Below are 22635 nucleotides of genomic sequence, written 5' to 3'. Positions count from 1 at the left end.
ACCAGATAGAGTTTTCACTCACATTTATGAATTTTATTCACAAACACAGTCATTCTATTTGCTCATGTACTATTCAAAATGCAAAATTCATCCCTAATTAGACAATATAAAAACCAACAAATAAAATATGCCAACTAAATGTATTTAGGAAGATTTTTTTAGCACTGATTACTGAGATAAACAGATATTTGTGTTCTTTTTTCTATGTGTGTGCGTGTGCGTGTGTATGTGTGTGTGTGTGTGTGAGACAGAGAGAGAGACAAAGAGACTGATTTGTAACTAATATAGGGACCCTATCCTTACCTTTTATATATTTAACAGTATTAACTAATATTCTTGGTGGAAAATGTAACACTGAACATTGGTGAATCTTGCAATATGGAACGCTTATTTTTCAAAGGCAGTTTTTATGTAAAATATGATTATATTAAAACGTCACTCTGTTAGAAGGAAGCTTTTAATCTTTTGGTGAATGGCTTTTGACATATGAACAATTACTAACTTGCATATTTTTTACAATGAAATATTGTAATAATGAACATATTTTTGTTGTTTTAGTCAGCTTTTTCTTTGCTACAAACAAAAGACCTGACAAGAAAAATTAGAGATGGTAAAGTTTATTTTGGGGATCACAGTTTCAGAGGTCTTAGTCCATAGACTGCCTATTCTATTTCTTGGGGCCTGAAGTGAGGTAGAATATCATGGCAGAAAAGTGTGGCACATACAAAATATATACCCAAAAGACACATCCCCTTATGACCCACCTCCTTCAGCCACATACTACCTGCCTTCAGTTACCACTCAGTTAACCCCTATCAGGGAATTAATTCACTGATTGGGTTAAGGCTCTCATAACCCAACCATGTCACCACTAAACCTGCTTGCATTATTGTACTCATAAGCTTTTGGGGAACACCTAATATCTAAACCATAAAACATTTATACACATGTATTCTTCAGAAAGAATGAGAGGAAAATATATTAATATCTGAGATTTAATTTTGAAACTACTTTACTTTGCAAAAGGTCATTTTAGGCAGGAAGAGATAGTGTTCCTGTAAAGTACAGCTTGCTATCTGTGTGCTAATTGAGCTTATCTCTTGCTTGAAACAGAATTATCTGTTCTTAGGCTTAAGAAAAGCTGTTATATTCAGTACAGTGGTATTTACAAAGGATCTAGCTTAGTAGACACTTTATCTTTCTCTGTGGTTCCTTGTCTTTGTTAGGCAGAAAAGAATTACAGAGTATTATTCTTAATTCGCAAAAAAGGTGTGATATTTTACTAATGAAATGAAAATGATTGCTGGAATATGTTTACATGTTAATAAGTGGCAGAAACTCAGAGAGAAAAACACCCTCTGATTTTTGTTCTCATAATTTCTCTTTGGAGATCTGTTCTGAAATAACTTGCCCTTTTATTATAATTCATGTAAATAATTCTGAATATTTCATTTACATTTCCTTTTAGAATTACTTCCTAAGTAAGACACGTCAAGCCTACAGAATCCTAGCTTTATATGAAGCTAAGTTCAGAAAAAGAGTAGTTTACTGAAACAGCACAGAAAGATTCCTTAAATTGTTCTATCGCTCCTAGGTTTCCATTTTTCCCCCACCCAAATCCATAAAGGATTTGAGATATCAGGCCAATTACTACAAACTCCTCTAATCACCATGGAATAATATTTTGAGAAATAGAAATAAAATAGAAAGCTACAAGTCTCCATATTACTCTTTCATTTTTTTTCTCCCTGTTGAAATAAGTAGCTGTTATTACCAAGCAAGAAAACTGGCTTTGGCATGATACTAATGAGTGGCCAACATTGTCCTGAAATGTGAAAGTCTCAGAAGAGTAATTAGTCACATGGGAAAAGGGGAAAGAGTTGGAAAAAACTTTACAACGGCCAAAAAATAGAATATAAATTGGAGTGGAAGCCACATTACTTTCTTGATGACAGTGAGATTTTTAATTGTGTTACTTAAATATAAAATAATACTCATTTGTCTCTACAACTACCCAGAAAGTCAAATGACATATAAAATACAGGATACTCAAATTTATTCCTAAATATCAGTTATTTGCTGTTCATCTGAAATTTACATTTAGTTTGAAATCTTATAGTTTTATTTCCTAAATCCAGAAACTCTACATGGAGACACACTGTATTTTAAGATATTAACTCTACTAGAAATCTTCTCCTGTTTTCTGGGTAATACCATAGCCAAGGGAAAAGAATCAATACAGTATCCATTTCTAAGAAGGATAAGTATGTCCATTTCTAAAGACTCACATATTTCAAAAAGAGGTTGACCAGCTGCAGTAATATTTCACCCTTGGAAAATGATTCATTTTTGCTCTTGAAGAGGTTCTTCTAGACATGCTAAGTGCTTTATTGGTTACATAAGGTGTCTTACTATTATGCAACTTTTTATTTCCTTAGAACTTAGATCACAGGTAGCAGGTTGCAGTGTAACTACCCCATATTTTTACTATTTCTCAATCCCACCCCTCCAGAGTGCTGGGAATGGAAACCAGAGCCCATGAATACTAAGTAAGTATTGTTAGAGGTTTACAAATAATGGAGCCATTGAGCAATGACTGTCAGGATACTCTCAGATGTAGATCAAACTATGATTTCTAGATGAGCATGACCAAAGGTACCGAGGTCTGCAGTCCAGTGGCATCAGCCCTATCTTGGCTAACTGTTCAATCACTACTTATATGCAAAGCACTATGTTTACATAGTCAAACATATTCAAATATAAATTGAAGAATTGAAAATATGAGTTACATTAGTAATAAAGGTCAAATTAGGTTGAGTATTACAATGGTCCTGTGTACAACCTCAAAGAATATGGGCAAATTCTCTCTCTCTTTCTTTCTCTCTCTCTCTCTCTCTCACACACACACACACACACACACACACACACATACACACAGAGAGAGAGAGAGAGAGAGAGAGAGAGAGAGAGAAAGAGAGAAATTTCTACTGGATGCTTTTATTAATAAGAAAGTATATAAATAATACAATATGAGATATGAATATGTGGGGCCAACAGAGAAAAGGAAGTTTATCTTTTATATACCTTAAATTCATATTTAATAATTATATACATGTAGGGGAAGAATACGTGGTTAACATCTTTCTTTAGTACCTAACTCAGTACCTGTCTTTTTGTAAGTAACCAGCAAATGATTATTGATTGAATGAATAGATAGATGTTCTACCTTCAATGAGTTAACAGTCCAGTGGGATAAATGGCTATAGAAAGGCATAAAAGTAATACTCCATTACTAGTGTCATGATAAAGATTGTCATATGTTACATATGAGACAAATGAGGGGACACAAATAACAATCCTACTTGGGAAGCCAGAAAGGCATCCTGAGAAAGTTGACCTGTGAATTAAACACAGTTATCCCGGGAAAGTATGTGAGAGGATGAAGAGTGTGTAGAGAGACAGCTGGATGTGAGAAGAAACCCGTGTGATGTGGTGAACTTCAGTGAAGTAAATATTTCTGAGGTGTAAATTTTAATGAGAATCAGACAAAAATTGAAGCTGGAAAGTTTCAGGGCCTCATTTTATGTCAGATTAAAGAGCTTGGACTTTATTCTATAAACCACTGGGAACCATTGACAGATTTTAAGCAGGACCTATAAAGGTCAGATATGCCGTTTAGGCAGAACATTTTTCCAATTATGAGGGAAATGGCTCTATGAGGGGCAAAATTATAGGCAAGGGGGACAATTTAGGTAACTGTAACAGTAATCTAAGGATGAGATGATAAGGGCAGAAAAGTTACTGGCAAAAGTGGTTGACCGAGGGTGGGGGTTAGGATATAAATGTTGAAGAAATGTTATAGAGGTAAAAGTAATAGTGCTTGGTGATGGATACAATGTAGGAGTAAGGAATCCAGAAATGTCTGAAAGACAAGTTATAGGTAAGGATTTGAAAATTTGGGGAAAATTGTATATTTTTGGAACAAATGAAATAACACTTATCAACTTCAGGGTGAAATGGTGCAAGTGTGTGAGATTGCCTTAAAGAGCACCAGCAAGATTGGACAGTTTTAAAGAAAACAGAAGCCTAGAGAGGTCAAAATTGGAAGTTCAGGAAGAGAATAGGAAGAGAAGGGGATGATGATCAGAGAAGATAGAGGAGAAACAGAAGAATATGGGTCAGGAAAAACAAGAGTGTAGAGAAATTTGAGGCAAGAATAACAGTCCCAAATATAGTACAGAAGTTTGGGAAGATGTAGCTCCATCCAAACACCTTTTAGTATATCTTTGTAATACATGACTAAAAACAGATTCATTTAATTTTATTCTCCTTGTTTGGAGAACAGATTGTAAATCAGAAAGGTGATAGCCACAGGCCAGTCATGACATTTGATAAAGACTTTTTGCCCTATATAATGTATTATCTAGCACAATTTTAAGATGAACTAATTAAAATTTAAATGACACCTATTTTAAAATGTTTTCTTGCTGCATGTAAATTAAGAATGGGTTATTCAAGTTCCTTTATCCATCAGGAAATTAACTTACAGTTTACAATGAACTAAATATATACTGGATATCCATCTAAATTTCTTGAGAGAAACCATATTCTATTAAGTGAATAATAGAATTATTAAAACAGATTATCTAAAAAATATTTGTTTATGCATACTTGCATGAAAAAAATATCCAGGAGCCTTTTCAGAAGTATTATGGGATAATCATTAAATATAATTAATCATACTTCATTTCTTCAAAATATGATATTTATTTATGACAATTTTACTTTTAAAATTGCATTATAGACACTGCCTACTTAAGAAGTTCTATATGAGAGGAAGGGAAGTTTACTGAAGATTAGCAGAAGAAAGATAAGGAAAGTGGGGCATGATAAAGGATCAGAAAACTCAGAAGAGCTAGTTTCATAATGTTCATAAATTAGAAGTAGTGAGGCTAAGAGAGAAGCCTCAACTCCACTTATTTATTTAGACACATGAGCCTCCTGGCATTTGCATGCCCATAAATTTCTTGTTGGATAAATCTTCCCTTAATGGCAAGTTAAATATCATGCTCCATGGCCTTTATCTGTCCATCCTGACTTCTCATCTCTGTATCACTAGCTGTCACATCATCATCCCCCAAATCTTTCCTCTACTGATAATAGCTAGATTCTTGTCACTTGTAAAGTCTAACAACTTAATACTCTGTTGAAACACTCCTCATACTATGCTCAGATGTTGATTGGTGGGTAGCAAAAGACATTCCATGTCTCCTTCCTAGAAACATAGCCCATCATATAGTTAAAAACAAACATTTTCTTTTTCCCTAAATATTACAAGTTGCACTGAAGCTTACTATTTTCAGTATAAAGGATTTATTTTTCACTGTATAATTTATTTTTATTTATTTCTGATTATTTGCATTTTGTACTTACCATGACTTGACTGTTCCCTTTAATATAAGGCAAAGCTGGGAAAAAAGTGATTTGGCTTTTGTGGTGTCGCTGTCCTTACCCTTGGGCTGCTCTGCTCCTCAGCAGCTACTTTTAACCACTGTACTCTAACCATGGAGTTGTTTTGCTGAACACCATTGAGATCAGACAAGGTCAGTCTTGGTTTCTCCAACTAGAAACCCCAGCTAGTGGCTGCTCTCAGTTATCCTAGGATTAACCTGATTCCCCAGAATTTGCATTTACTGAATCATAATAAATGCCTACTGTTTCTTGGGAATCAGAATTCTCTCTTCAAATGATTGTACTTGCTATAATATTTGGTGGGGTTTTCTGCAAGTTATTCTATTGGGGGGGCGGGGGAAGCTAAAGCCGTTTTGTCTAATGTTTAATTCATCCTGCCTGTGTTTTTTAGAATGGTGTTTAGTCAAAGAGTAAAAGTACGAATGGCATACTGGTACATGGGTCATAATTCAGACATTGTTGATGTACTAAGTAAATATTAGTCCTGACAATCTCATTTACTGTTATGAGTTTCTTGAAGAAATGCTTATTAGCCACAGACAATGTTGAAACAAACCTTTGGAGTTTTTATTTCCAAATACACTTAAAAAATGCAAGATTATTTTAGGTAGAAAAAAAATGTTGAAATCAGTTGAGTGTTATCAGTTGATTGCCTTGTGGACAAGTCAACATCACATAGTGGTTAACAGCAAGAACTCTGAAGCCAAATCTGCCTGAGTCAGAATCTTGGTTCTACCACTTACCCACTTGGACAAGTGATGTCATCTCTTACAGTCTCAGTTTGTTTTCTTTGAAGATAGTGCTAGTAATACTACCACTTTAAGAGATTAAATGGTTTAGGAGTTAGGAGTTAAGGAAACACTGTGCTGGTAGGTAGCTCTATAAAAATCTGTCAAATAAAATAAAAAATGGACAATGGTTTATCGTTGTCAACTGCAAAATTAAATAATTTCTAAAATTTCTCTGGATCATACTTCCCAAGGTGGAGTCAATGTTCACTCCTTTGTGTTTTACCCATGTCTCTTTCTTACCTCTTTGGGTCCTTGTCATAGAGGCAATAGCTTGATTGGTTTATATGACTCTTTTACTGGACTTTGACAGCACAGATTGTTTTATGATCACATATTTGTCTCAGGAGACTGTTAAGAAAGATACTTAATAACATTTGGGTCTTAATAAAGATTCATGTTGGATTGAAGAATGCTTTCTTATTTCTAATCTACTATGTGAATTCTTATTATTGGTTTATTCTTCAGTATATCACAAAATATTTCTCCCTATTCTGGCTTTATTTTTTCTTATACCTTCATTTCCCAGGATTCACTGAGTCTTTTTTTTTTAAGTGAAGATTTATAACTCATTGAATATACACTAAAATGTCACTTTTCATATATTATCATTAACTCCAAACCATGTGAATTTGGGCAGTATTGGAAATGAGGAAATTGAAGGAAGAAAAAAGTGCATAAATTAATTAAGATTCCATAGTTAGAGGGAAAGCTATGTTTTTGAACTTTGGATTCAGCATTTTTTCCTCTATCTCCTTTTTTTCCTTTGTCTCCTGAAATCAATCCCTAGAGGGAGTAGCCACTTGAGAACTATTTGTAGAGAACTTTTAGCAGGGAAAGGCAACATCAGAAAGCACAAACATTATGAAGGTTTGAACATGGAGGAGAGTGATTGCTTTTACTAAGATGGGCTAACTGTTCCAACACTCGTAATTTAATCTCAAATCAGATTTTTTTATACAAATTCAACACTTTTGCTATTTCCATTTTCTAATGCTGATTGTCAACCAAGTGATCATTTAAACCCAAGAACTGTAATATGAATATAAATCCATTAAACCCCCACAATTTCTAATAGGTTTCCATGGAAACACAAAACTGTGACCCCAAGATGCAGTCATTTTTTTCTTTCCTGTTGGATCATTTGTAGTGAAAACATGTGTTTCCAAACACACTGAACACACTCAGAAGAGGCTATTCACTTAATAGCACCTTTTATTTCCAAAATAAAAGGATAGATCTAACACTATACTTAAAAACATAACTATAATCTGGAAGATATGTAGTAGTCGTCAGTCTTCCCAGATGAAGTCTTTGACAAATGTGGAGATCCAGTTGTGAATTTCATGTGCTCATTTCCTTTATGTATGGGTGGTATTTCTTTTTATTTTAATTTTTATTATTTTTTTAACAAGAGCCCATGATAAAAGTTAAACCTAACAGGACTTCATCTGTAGGATTATCCTAAATTGCAATATTTGTAAGTAAGCCAAAATTAAAATAGGAAAGAAAGAAAGAAAATTGAAATCAATTTTACATGCTCTATAACTTCTTCTCACTATCCTCTACAGAAAAGAAAGCTGATTATTTCACATTTGTTGAAAACATGTTAATTCAGAGCTGTCTTATTTTGAAATGTACACTAAAACACAAAATTTTCTTGTAATATCGATTAGGAAAATATTGGGTATGAAAAAACTCACATTTTGAATATTTGTTTATGATTGTCAAACCTGAGAACTTAGGATTTGAAATTTATGATCCCAGGTAAATGAAGAATTTTTGATGTATTAATAACATATTTCTAACATGTATTTGAAATAATAATATTTTCATAACACAATGATGGTCAGAAAAGCTTCAATTAGGAAAAAGCTAAAATACACAACAGATAATATTAGATGCACATGCATATGGAAAATTAATTATTATTTGTATGTAGTTTTCATTAAAAAAATCTCTCTCTCTCAAATACCTTCCACAGAGTATTTGATATCTAATAGTTTGCTTCAGGCTCCTGGCATCTAGTAGCCATTTCTATTTTGCAAATATAACTTATCTGCACATGAATATAATGTAAGAGCATTATAAATTCAAATTATGTTAACAATGTACATATTTGGTGGAATGTGTTAAATAAATTGCAATTTGAGTCTATCAGTAGCCATATGATATTATTAAAAAGTATGGCAACTGATGTAGGGGCATAGCTGTTTATTGTGTAGAAGAATATAAGCCATACAGTATATTTACTCTATTTAAAGTAGAGCAACTAAATTGTATTAATATAGATACTATATGAGTACTGCTATAATAAGCCCTACACTATGATACATGCTATCTAATATTCTTGTCATATTTTTCACCACTGTGACCAAAAGGCATAACAAGAACAATTTTAGAGGAAGGAGAGTTTATTTGGGGCTCTTGGTTTCAGAGGTCTCAGTCTATAGATGACCAACTTCATTACTCTTAGCTAAGGTGGGACAGAATATCATGGCAGAAAGGTATGTTAGGAAGAAAATAGCTCAGGACATGGCAAAACAGGAAATAGAAAAAGAGAGTTCTGCTTACCAGGAAATAATATAAACCTGAAAGGCATGTACACAGTGATCCACTTCTCTAGTCACACCCTACTTACCTACAGTTATAGTGCAGATAATTGATATCAGTGTATTAATCCAGTTTAGGTTAAGGTTCTCATAATCCAATCTTTTCACCTCTGAACTTTCTTGAATTCTCTCGTACATAAGCTGTTGGGGGATACTTCCTATTTAGAGCATAACATATACATTATCTTAAAAAGTCTGTCATTGAACCCTAATTATTTGTTACACAAGATCATGGAGCTAAAACAAAGGAGATTCCAGATTTCTGAGAAAATAATATTTCTAAAAGGAAAACAGAGCACTGACTCTGCTAAGGATTTCTGTGAAGGCTTTCTCAGTCAATATAAGAAATAATCAGATCTCATAGATACTGGTATGATTACTTTGTAGAGGGAGAATATTTAGGAAGAGATTTTAAAATTCATACAATTATTAAATGCCAATCCTGAATCCAAACTCAAGTTTTCTGACCTCAAATATGTTACAGATGATAATATACACAACATAGTGAACAACTGATCAATGAAAAAAGAATTACCGTGGTCTCTAATGGTTATAAAACACTAAGTTGAATATGCTTGACATTAAATTAGGTTTGAAAAATAGCTCAGCTTTTTGAAGTAGAGAGGGATGATATCTTAGTAAAAACTACAGCATAAACAAAGGCAAGAAAATGTTGAACCCTGAAATGATGGCGGAGAATATATGTTGTCATTGAGCTTTTCCTAAATGAAGGAGGTAGAGAAAAAGTACATTTCAATCAGTTTGCAGAGAGCTCCTAGCACCAGGCTAAATCTGCAATAAATAAATGCACGGTGTATTGTGTGGCAGATAAGCATGGCGAGAGATGGAGAGCAAAGTGCAGGGCATGTTTTGATTATATGTTGCAAAATAAAGCATGGTTAGCTTATTCATGCAGGTGGGAATACTAGCAGAGTAGAAAAAGTGGCATTTCTGGCCTCAGTGTGCTCCAAGTACGTTTCAAGGGTAATTTTCCATTGCAAGTATTACTCAAAGCACTAGATAATTATGTTATTTAAATATTCGAGTAATACGGTTCTGTAAAGGAGCTTTTGGGCAAACATATTTTAGTTTAGTCATTAAAGTAATTCAGTTTTTCTAGAATCTATGACCTACCACCAGCAATGGAGCATTTCTAAGGCCTTCTGGGCAGATGTAATAGACAAGACATTGTTGAAGACAAATTCCTTGCAGAGAAAGATTTTTGAAATCCTGCAGGGAACCAAGGAAACTATACTCCCAAACATTCTCCCCTGCAGAGAGGGCTCTGTCACTGACTGTCTTTCATTCCTTAAAAAAAAAAAAAAAGCCACTTTGAACCTGGAAGTGATAACTATTGTTACCTTATAAATAAATTCCCACAGAAAATTATGGAAATATTGATGGTTATATTATACCATAAATAGTGGCTCTATTTTTTCACTTTTATCAATGATATTTTATTATTTTTACTTTCCTTTGGAGGCCTTTTTAAAAAAATTGACACATAGAATTATTCATATTAAGGAGGTATCATGTGATGTTTCAATACATGTATAATTGTATAGTGTTCAAATCAGATAAAACATACGTATCTCATATATTTACCATTTCTTTGTGGTGAAAACTTTTACAATGCTTTCTAAATATACAGTGTATTGTCTTTATCTTCTTAATAATAGATATTTTGTTTTCATAAACATAACTTCTCTCAATATACAAATAAAATGTTTATTTGCAAGTGAAGATGCATTTTCTAAAAGTCCATTCACTATACATATTTACAGAACACATACTCTGCTATACAATTGTGCTGGATTCTGGGGTTATAAAGTAAAAGGCATAATCTTTTTCTAAATAATGCTCAGTAATGCAATGAATGAATTAATGATTTGTTCAGTTTCTCTTTCTCGTATCAGAAAATGTTTGAATTCCTACTCTTTGCAGGATCATATGTCCAACTTACCTGTAAGATTTTCCTTGTTCATTAAATTCAAGATTATTTCAAGCAAAAACTCTTAGCAGGTTTATATGGTGTGGATAATCATGAAAAGATTATATGATACACTCACCTCTGTTCTTTCCTCACATCACAGGAGAAAGAACTTAAGTGATGTCATCTGTTATCTTAGATTTTAAAAATGTTTAGGTGTGAATGAGATTTGTACTAGGAAAATGGTTCTAGGAATATATATATATATATATATATATATATATATATATATATATATATATAATTACATATATATTATTACACATATATTCCTAGAACCATTTTAGGAATATATATATAAGTATATATATATATTCCTACAACCTATATATTTATATGAAATTCCTAATACCTGGGAATACTGCATATCATTTTCAGGACGTGATAATTTTTACTTTTCTTTTAGAAATGCATTTGTAGAGTTTGATTATAAATATTAAGAGAAATATTATTACATAGACCTTTCAAATACTACTCATTGGGGATTTCTAGGTCTCTTTGATCAGCATTCTTGTGATGAAATTCAACGAAAATCCTTACTACTGAATGATCTCTTATTCCACTTTAAAGGAAGAACAATTTAAAAACTAGTTTTGTATGGTTTCCCAGGACTCTTTCTTATTGTCCTTTGATTTGGAGCTTTGTGTTCTGTGATTTTACTGCACACTCGAATGCCCCATAAATCATGAGATGAATGAGTTAAAGTAATAACGTAAAAACAGATTCTACTGTAACACATTTTCTCTTATGTTGCTTTTACTCAAAGTAATTTTTAACAAGTATTAAGGATGATTGACTATTAAGATTCAAATATACTCCAAATTCCTGCATGCTCCCACAGGCATACAGAAATTCTTTCTATATAGATGAGTCTTGCATTTACTTTGAGGATGCTATTGGCATGAATAGTTGTTTTCCTTTAAAAATTATCTACTATTATTTTTAAAGCATAAAGAGATAAAAAAGGAATATCCCTCATTTGGAACATATTATAGTTCATATCTTCAACAAAATTAAATTGTTTATACTATTTTAATTCATCGTGAGAATATATATCTTCCTATTAAGAAAATGGTTTGTCAGATGTCGTAAAACATTTTTTAACAGTAAAGGTCACATTTTATTGCAAAAACCTGTCAGTGCTTTATGTCCAAGCTGTGAAATGTTATTGCTTTAGGGTGATTATGTGGGAGGGGGCTGTGGTTAAGAATGCCTTTCTGTGACCAGCTATGATTTACAGCAGTGAGTGGAGAATTAAACCCTTAATTGAAGCCTACAGAGCAGTACCTAGAGGCTAGATTCAGTCTGAAATTTGATTCAGACAATTTTCTTAGTCAAGCCCCTATGGGCTTACCAGTTGATTCTCATGAGTTTTGATTGTGATTGAAAAGACAAGCTGTTTTCTGCTTTGCCCTGAACTTCCCTAAGGTAAATCCTCAGTTTTAGTAAGCTTCTTGATTAATGAGGAGAGAGAAGTTATCAGAAAAAAAAAGGAGAGGACAGGATTTTAACTCTTCCCTCAAGTTCCAAAAGGAAAGCATCTTAACATATCAGTTATAATCTAAAGGAAACGCTCTTCTAGGAAACAGACGAATCTACCTAACCTTGCTCAAATTATGATGGTACTACACCTGTGGCTCCATTGACGTACCCTAGTCAATCTAAAAGCAGGCTGTAGCTTATTGGTCCCACATATCTTATACTCATTTGATCCAAAGTAGATAGAACAATGTAGACTTAGGTGTGACATAATTTCAGCCTAGAGGTCACGTGATCCTGCATCAATCTTGTCATCTTTTTCTAAGTAATACTATTGTTATGGTTTGAATTTGAGGTGCCCCCAAAAGCTCATGTGTAAGACAATGCAATGAGGTTTGGAGGAGAAATGACTGGGTTATGAGAGCCTTCAAGCCATTCAGTGAATTAATCACCTGATGGTATTAATTGAATGGTAATTGAAGGCAGGTGAGGTAAGGGGGAGGTAGGTCATTGCTCAGCATGGTTTGGTGGTATATATTTGTATCTGGAAAGTAGAGATCTCTCTGCTTCCTGATCATGTGAGCTGCTTTCCTCCACCACACTCTTCTGCTGTGATGTTGAGCCTCATCTTGAACCCCAAGGAATGAAGTTGCCTGTCTACGGACTGAGCCCTCTGAAACTGTGAGCTAATAAACTTTTTCTTCTCTACTATTGTTCTGGTTGGGTCTTTTAGTTGCAGCAGTGAAAAAGCTGCCTAAAACAACTATTGTTTTTTTCATCATACTTTGTCCTATTTTCCTATGCTATTTCTTACATGTTTTACTAGATTGCTTATTAATTTCTTATTAATTATGATTCTGCCTCTCATACTGCTTGTCTCCTGACTATTAGGCTTATTTTAGACTTTGAGTTTGCTTCTCTTAACTCCATGCCTTACTTATTTTCTTGGTCTCTATTGCACCATTGATTGTTCTCAAACAATGTAGCCAATTCACATTAAAATTTGAATGCTATGATATGCAAGGTAACTTGCTGGGTGTTGAAGTTGGGAAAATGGGAAGATATAATGTAATCCCCAATTTAAGATCTCAGAATGGTGGAGAAGCTACGTTACCTACTTCAAGTTGTAATGCCAAATAGGTGGGAAATTTTGTGGGCTAAAAAAGGCAAGAATCGTGGTTTAAAAAAATTCATCTGCCTGTGGCCTATAACGTGTGTCATGGGAAGAAAGATTAGATGAAAAAGGTCTCAGTGGTCTATGAATGTAATGATATCCTAAACCACTGTAGTGGTTATTAGATAGAAGAGAAAGGGTCAGACACAAATTATATTTTGAAAATAGAATTAACATTGTTTGATAACCTACTGAGGATAGGTAGCTCAGAAGCAGGGGAGAGGAGACTAAGCTAACCCTGAGGCTTTGAGTAAGGATGAGTAGGACTATGACCATAAACAGACAAAATAGGATCACAGGGAGGAGACAGCCAACTGAGGCAAAAGGGTTTTCCAGTTGGAAGCATATTGAAGTAGTTATAATTCAGAAATGCCTAAGAGGAGAAATAGAAATAAAGATTCAGGAATATTCTCAAAAGAGAGAACATTTGGTCAAGAGATTTGTTTCTATATTTAAGGAGAAAAATACAGAAATAAGAGAGAAAATGATTGATCTTTAGGATTAGCAGCATTGTAGGATTATAAGAATCCTGATTTGAATTAGGATTCAATTTGAATATAAAATAATATAATTTGAATCCATCACATTTATTGATCCTTGATTTTACTTCTTGTACCTTTGGGGTTTTGTTAAGAAAGTCAGATCCTAGGCTGACATGGTAAAGATTTGGGCCTACTTTTTCTTTTATTAGGTACAGGTTCTCTGTCTGGTGCACAAGTCTTTGATCCACTTTGAGTTGGTTTTGCGTAGAGTGAGAGATAGAGGTTTAATTTCATTTTGCTATATATGAATTTCCAGTTTTGCCAGCACCAGTTGTTGAATAGTTATCTTTTCTCCAGTGAAGGTTTTTGACACCTTTGTCTAGTATGAGATAACTGTATTTATGTGTATTTGTCTCTGTGTTCTCTATTCTGTACCGTTACTCTACAAGTCTATTTTGGTGACAATACCATTCTGTTTTTGTTACTATTGCTCAGTAGTATAGTCTAACATCTGGTATTGTGATGCCTCCTACTTCACTTTTCTTGCTAAGGGTTGTTTTGCCTATTGTAGGTCTCTTATTTTTCCAAATTTTATGATTGCTTTTTCTATTTCTATGAGGACTGTCATTGGGGTTTTCTTCAGACCAGTATCTGTGATGAATGTAGATACAAAAAGTCTCAATAAAATTCTAGCAAATTATATATAAAAACATATTAAAAAGTTTATGCACCACAATCAAGTGAGGTTCATCCTAGGGATGCAGGGCTGGTTCAATATATGGAAATCAAGAAAAGCAATTCATAATATCAATAGACCTAAAGATAAGAATCATATGCTCATCTCAATAAATGCAGAAAAAGCATTTGACAAAATACAGCACACCTTCATGTTCAAATCACTTGAAAAACTAGGAATAGTAGGAACATACCTCAACAATGTAAAAGCTATCTATGCTAAACCCAAGGCCAGCATCATTCTAAATAGAGAAAAATTGAAAGCATTCTGTCTAAAAACTGGAACAAAGCAAGGATGTTCTTTCACCACTTCTGTTCAACATCATCCTTGAAACTCTAACCAGAGAAATTAGAAGAAAAAAATTAAAGGAATACAAATAGATAAAAAAAAAAAAGAACTCAAACTATTACTATTTGCTGATGACATGATTGTAAATCTAAAAGATCCCAAAAATTCCACCAGAAAACTTCTGGAACTAATAAATGAATCCAGCAAAGTATCAGACATAAAATCAACACCCATAAATCAAAAGCATTTCTGTATATCAGCGATGAATCCACTGAAAGAGCAATTGGGAAAACTACCCCATTCTCAACAACCTCAAATAAAACAGAATACCTGGGAATAAATTTAACAAAAGAGATGAAAGATCTCTACCATGAAAACTACAGATCACTAAAGAAAGAAGTTGAAGAAAACATTAGAAGACAGATCTCCCATGCTCCTGAATAGGCAGAATTAATATTGTCCATATCTAGTTTTTATGACTCTTATCACCGGGACATCTTGATTCAGATGGAACATGTACATTTTACTTAATCCTATTGAAAATTTGACTTCATTTTATAATGACCGATGCTGATGCCCTTTATTATGTAATATTATATATGGAACTACAGTGTTTTAGTCAATCTTTTTGTTGCTGTAAACAAAAGACTTATCAAGAACAAGGTAGAGGAAGAAAATATTTATTTGGGGCTCCTGGTTTCAGAGGTTTAGTACATGGTTGGCTGACTCCAGATCTCTGGGCCTGAGGTAAAACAGAAAGTCAGGGGTGGGGAGGTAGGGGAGGGGGTGGAGAAACAGTATGAAGAAAGCACCTCAGGGCATGGAAACCAGGAAGCAGAGAGAGAGGGAGCTCTGCTCACCAAGGACAAAATATAAAATCCAAAGACCTACCCCTCACAATCTACTTCCATCAGCCACATGCTACCTGCCTAAAGTTACAATTAAGTTAAAACTTATTGGTGGATTAATTCATAGATTAGGCCACACTTTCCCTAATGTCATCATTTCAACTATGAAAAAATTTTTAAATTTTCTCACACATGAACTTTTGGGGAATACCTCATATGTAAACAATGACAAAAAGTCTAATAGTTTATTTCTTATAAAATGCTAAAGTGTGTCAGTCTAATAACAGCTACAGCAAATTAATTGCAACTGGTGTTGATATTGAAGATGTTCTTCATTTATAGATGAGTTCTTAGGGAAATGATGATACTTTCTGAATGTATCTGAACTTGACCTTGTTATAATTGCTGAATAATCTAAAGAATTTTCACAGAAAAAAATAATAGCAAAGTAATGTTACCCAAATTTTCTTCCTGAAAGAAGTAAATAAAGAAGGAGATAATTTGTTTTGATTTTAAAATTTTCTTTTGACTATAGTTTTGGCATATGTATCAGATATCCATCCACTGAGCTCTGTTCAGCATATCCATTTAACAAAAATTTTGTTTGTCAGATTTTTTTGCTGGGTCTGAGAGTGACGTATCTGTGCAACTACAAAGAGTAAGCTTGAGGAAGTCTTCAGATATGGAATATAAAGGTGGACATGTGGAATGAGAGAGTGATGGCCAAAGTTCTAGGTTTGAATGGCTATGGTGCTTTTCTCCGAAGTCGAAGTTACAGAAAGATTTAGTTTTGAGACAAACTTAATGTATCCAGTCTGGTATAGAGTTTAAGCAATCCCTTGCTCCATCCTTATGGAGCTGTTCTGTTGGCTGGAGGTTATGGTGAGAGAAGTTGAGCAGTGATATGCTTAGTGATCCCTGGTAAAGGGATACTTTGGGCCTGTAAGGAGTTGGAAGAGGAAAAAGCCTAGGACAAGGTTGACAAACTTTGTGTAAGGAGCTAGATAGTAAATATTCTGCAGTTTGCAGAGCATGCAGTCTCTGTCAAATCTATTCAACCCAGCCCCTCATGTTTTAGCACTAAAGCAGCCACGCACAACATGTAGGGGAATGAGACCAACTATAACACAGTACAATGGATTCTACGTTACTAAAAACAATAAAGTTGAAATCCATGTACTTTCCACCTATCAGTAAATATTGTTCTTCCTTTGATTTAATTTTTAAATTTTGTTAACCATTTCAAATTGTACAAGTTGATTTTACTTAGCTCACAGATTTGATAAGAATCTGTGAACCAAATATAGCCCCTTGACCACCATTTACTGAGCCCTAACCTAAGACGTTAAACTTTGGTTAAAATAATCTGAAGAGAAAATGGCAGGCATTTGATCAGAAAGGTAGATGAAAAATTCAGAGCATCATATTATATGTATGTATGTGATACACATATATTTCAAAATGTGAGCACCTTATATGGGCTAAAAAAGATCCTGAAATCTAAATCTCAATGTGCAAGTTTCTTGTGATGACAACACTAGTGGCCATTACAGAGTCAAGTGCAAGTGCCAGGTGGACTTTTGTGTTTTTGCACATTAAAGTACAAGAAAGTAGCTGGGTGTGATGGCACATGCCTGTAATCCCAGCGTCACAGGAGGTTGAGACAGAAGGATCCCAAGTTCAAAGCCAGCCTTAGCAACTTAGCGAGGCACTTAGCAACTCAGGGAGACCCTGTCTCTAAATAAAATATAAAAAAGGGCTGGGGATGTGATTCAGAGGTTAAGCACCCTTGGGTTCAATCCTCAGTATTAAAAAAAAAAGAAAGAAAGAAAAGAAAAGAAAAAGAACAAAGAAAGTTAGAAAATTTGTGAAGTGGTTTGAGGGAGCAAAATAAATGGTTGGTATTAGAACCTAATTTTGCCATTTACTTGATAAAGACAAGCTTAAGACAAGTTATTTAACCTCCTCCCTAAGCCTTGGTTTCATTATCAATAAAATGTGGATAAACTGCCTTTTCATGGGTTATGGTGTGACTTAAATAAGAGGACATGAGCTATGCAGCACGGTGGCTGATGTGTACTAGGTGCTCAATAAATATTAGTTCTTCCCTTTCCCTTTCCTCTTATAGGAAAATCAATTTTGCCCTTTATTTCTACTTTCTCTGGATCGTTTGCCTTAAAAGAACAAACCTAAATGAAAGAGGAGAGTGTTATTGATGGTCTTGCAAATGGGTTGTTGGGAATGGGAATCTGTTACATTTGAAGTAAATAAATTTTATTGTGATATGAGCCTCATGCAAAGCTAAAAAGAGGTCTATAATTTGTTTTATTTAAAACATTAAATTATGATGGCTCACTTAATAATGCCAGACTACTAAGCTAAACTACATTTGTGTTCTGCAAACAGTCATAAAAATCCCTACTAGACATTTAATTACTGCACAAATTGTTTTATAAAACACTGTAAAACAAACATGTTGATTAGGGAAAAAGAAAGAGTTGTGATTGCAAAAAACACATCCTTTTGAAATATATAAATGTAGCTACATGCAAGTATTAGTAGTACCATATAGAACTCTTAGGCTTGTCTTTCTTTTGCAACCAAGTCCATTTTTAAAGATAAAGTTTCCCATGCAGATCCCTTTCACATGTTCAAATTGAAAATAAATTTATTATGTTCTTATGAAATAATTCTTTTGTTTTGTGATTTTTCTCAATGGAGACATATATTAACATTTATGAATGTGAATTTACAGAAACACATTTAAAGAGAGAAGCCAGAATAAATGCTTGGGAGATTGTAAAATAAATGAGTGAACATCAGAGTGAAGGGATGACAGCATCTCCTTAGGTTTAGAGAGGGGCCAGGGAGATGAAGTCCATATGGGGTTTCTTCATGCAGCCAATTCTATAGTTATCACTCAACGTCTGTGTCTAAGGCAGGTGACATCTTCCCAAGAGGGTCAGTGTGATCTTCAGCAATCCTTTGTTGATGAAAACACTAGTTCTAAACTCAAATCAGGGGAATTACACTATGAATTGGTTCTACAAGAGAACCATTTGTAATGGAAAAATCCTCTTTCAAACACTATCCTCTCTTAAACTACAACTTTCTTTTGGCAAGATCAATTAGAGTTGTAACTGGTAGCCATGCAATAAATTCAATATACTTAATGTGCACACACATACACCCCCACACAAATTTCATGTTAGTGGTACATGTTAAATTTTGTGTTATCTTAACCTAATAATTAAAAATGCAGAAAGAAGAGAAAAGAAAGGAGAAAAGATGGGAAAGAGGAAGAAGTAAATAGATGTGAGAGTATTTTCTTATTAATATACTTGTTCAGGAGACATTTCTTTAGCAATATTCCATTATTCAGGGATTGTAGCTTTAAGAAACAACCAGGAATTTCCCCACACAAAACTTTTGGTTGTGACAGGAAAGAAAGAAATATATATAAAAAAATTGCATAAATATAATCCGAGAAAAATATAATCATTAACAGACCAGTGACTCACTTGGGAAAACGAAAAAAGAATTAGTTTTCTAGATGAGATGCAATCATTTTACACATTTCAGTACTTCTGAGGGACAGCTCTGGGCTGTGTAATAACAGTGAGGACTGGGACATTGTCAATGTTCTCCAGGAGGCCACAATATAAATTTGAAAAACCAGCAATATGTCAAGAGCTTTGTAATGTTGTGAACAACCAATAAAAAAAACCCCAGCAATCTTATGCAAAAGAGAGATAAAACAATGAATGTTATGAAAAAATACATCACCAACCTAAGAAATAATGGCAAACACACATGAATAGCCAACCCTAACACAAGGTCAACTCTTAATACAGGATATCACCATCTGCATAACCCAGTAAGAATTGATGGAATATCGCTCATTATCAAAGATTCTCTTTAATGTTGGTGGACTCATTTCTTCCAAGTTCTTGTGCTTTATACTGTAGTGTAAAAATCCTTGGAATTGTTGCTCCCTGTTTGCAAAATATTTGCCATTAACATAACAGCAAGTTTTTCTTAGTCTATAAAGTCTTTAAATTAACCAATTCATACTAAAAAAAAAAAGGTGAGCACAGGTGCATATGTGGTGTTTACATTGTAAGTGGCAGTTATGGAAGAAAATTTCATTGTGAAAATGAAGACTAAGATATTACTATATTTCATAAAGTAACACATGGACACCAAAATTTGGATATTTCCTTTCATTACTACTAGAGATAGAATGGGAAAAGGAAATCTTAAAACTCTTCTGAGAAGCTAATGATCAGTTAAGAGTGATAACACAGTATTTAAGGAATCAGTTCCTAGGCTGTTAATAAGCACAATATTCACATGTCCATTTATTTCAGATCATTCCTGTTCCTTTCAAGAGGAGAAACATTATGTGTAGATATTGTGGTGATAGCTAGTAAAACATACATTTATTTCTAAGTAGTCTAAATATATGTCTTTTAATTTTAGAGCTACTAGGAGAATAATACATTACTAACTGGATCTGCCTTTAGTTCTACCTTCAAAGTAGGTACAACAGTATTTTCAGTCTTATACATTTACAGAAGGTGCCATGGTCTGCAGATTTTTGTGAGTCATTTCAGATGCCAATATTATATAGGACAAAGAGCCATAAACTAAAGATGTTCTTGTTTTTGTTTTTTATTTCCAAAATGGGTATATCAGTCTTCAATAATGAATTCAGGCAAACAAAGAGAAAGTTAAAAAAAAAATCAGGTTTCATTAAGGAAAAGCTACAGGTTAAAGTACTTTGCTGTCTTTGTGACAAGATGGACAATGAACAAGTCCTGATTTCTACTTGTTTTTTTTTTCAGACATGAATTGAAGCACATCATACATTTTTCAGCCCACACTTTCTTTCTTTTCCAAGGAACATGTTTTTCTCAAAGTGAAGATAAGTATTTAACACAAAAAAATTATTGAATTTGGATCATCTAGTTTTTGATTAAATTCAACCCTGTATAACAGTGAATAAATTGCATTACATTTATTTATCAAAATAATTATCTCTCTATGCTTGTGTTGGGCAGCATAAAGTCTTCCCCTCTCTCAAAGACGTTCATATCTTAAAAGAACTGCAAATATGTTACCTGACTTGGCAGAGAGGATTCGACAAGAAACCAGCCCAGTAGAGTTGACTTTGAAGATGGAATAGATCTACTAGTCAAGAAATGGGGGTATCTTCTGAAAAATAGAAGAGGCTAGAAAATAGATTGTCCCCTTAAACTCCAAAAAGGAATTCAGCCCTGATGACATAATTATTCTTAAATTATATACCAATTAATTATTGCTTAACACATATATTAGTTAAAAAGTAATATTATATTTTTATACAATATGGAATGACCAAATCAAGCCAACCAACCTACCCATCATCTCAAGCAGTAGACATCTTCCATATGAGAACATTCAAGTTCTACCTTCCTTCCAAAATTAAAAAAGGATGGTAGCAAATTATTATTCAGTTGACCATGCTGTATAACAGATCTTGAAATTCAAGTTTATTCTTGTGTTTAACTTAGGCTTTGTACCCTTGATTATCATCTTCCCATTCATATCACATTTCAGCCTCTGGTAACCACCCTTCACTTCTATGCTTTTGTGAATATTTTTTGTAGTCCATACATACATGAGAACAGGCAGTGTTATCTTTCTGCGTTTGGCTTATTTCATTTAGTATAATGTTCTCCAGGACCATTCTTCATGCATATAACAGAATTTTTTATTTTACTTTTTAAGGGTGTATAGTTTTCTGTTGCATATACATACCACATTTTTTAACCTATTGATAGGCATTTAGGTGGATTCCATAACTTGGTTCTTGTTAGCTGTGCTGCAATGAACAAAGCAGATCAAGATATCACTTTTTTTAATATATTTTGAGTGAATAGCCAGAAGTCAGACTTTTGGGTCATATGGTATTCTCACTTTTAGTTTCTTGAGGAACTTCCATACAGTTTTACAGTTATGCCTAATGGCTGTACTAGTTTGCATTCATACCAACAGTGCACAAAGGCTTTCATTCTCCACAGTTTTGATCACTCACACACACACACACACACACACACACACACACACACACACACTCACACTCTCTCTCTCTCTCTCTCTCTCTCTCTCTCTCTCTCTCTCACACACACACACACAATGTTGTGTTAACTTCTTAATAATAGCCATCCTAACATTGGATTTGAGTTTTACAAGCCCAAAGATAGAAATTTTACCCTTAGATAGGTCATACTCAGATTCTCACCCATAACCAATTTAGATGATTTCAATGATGAGATATGGTGCTTTTGTAATTTAAATTTAGATAAAATTTTGAACTTTGAGTTGATGCTGTTAAATGGGTTGAAAATCTGGTCAACTTTGTAAGGGGGTCAAACTATATTGCATTTGGAAAGATTGTGAATCATTGGATGCCAAAGTGTAGAATGTGGAAAGAATAATGCCCCCATCTCTTCTACAAAAACAGACCCATTCAACCCCTGGAAACTGTAAATATATTAAGTCACATGGCAACAGAGAATTAAGATATAAGATGGAATTATGGTTGCCAATGAGCTGACCTTAAAACAGAAATCTCCTAAATTATGTGGATCTAGGAAATCCATAAATCTTGCTTCATTCTTGGGTTTCATATATCTGTCATTATACTTGATATGGAAGACAAAGCAGAAGAAAAAAATCAGACAATCAGTTACTGTCACATAACTGTCTATGGAAAAGATTA

General features: G+C 33.8%; 1 protein-coding gene across 5 annotated transcripts in view; it reads left to right on the top strand.

Annotated features, from left to right (window-relative positions):
* The window catches only part of Lrp1b (LDL receptor related protein 1B), a 1779935-nt gene that overhangs the window by 41634 nt on the left and 1715666 nt on the right, over window positions 1-22635 (top strand). The gene's annotated exons all lie outside the window — the stretch shown is intronic.

This window comes from Ictidomys tridecemlineatus, chromosome 7, assembly GCF_052094955.1.
Source record: "Ictidomys tridecemlineatus isolate mIctTri1 chromosome 7, mIctTri1.hap1, whole genome shotgun sequence".
NCBI classification, from domain to species: Eukaryota; Metazoa; Chordata; class Mammalia; order Rodentia; family Sciuridae; genus Ictidomys; species Ictidomys tridecemlineatus.
This window is presented reverse-complemented; position numbering and strand designations above follow the sequence as displayed.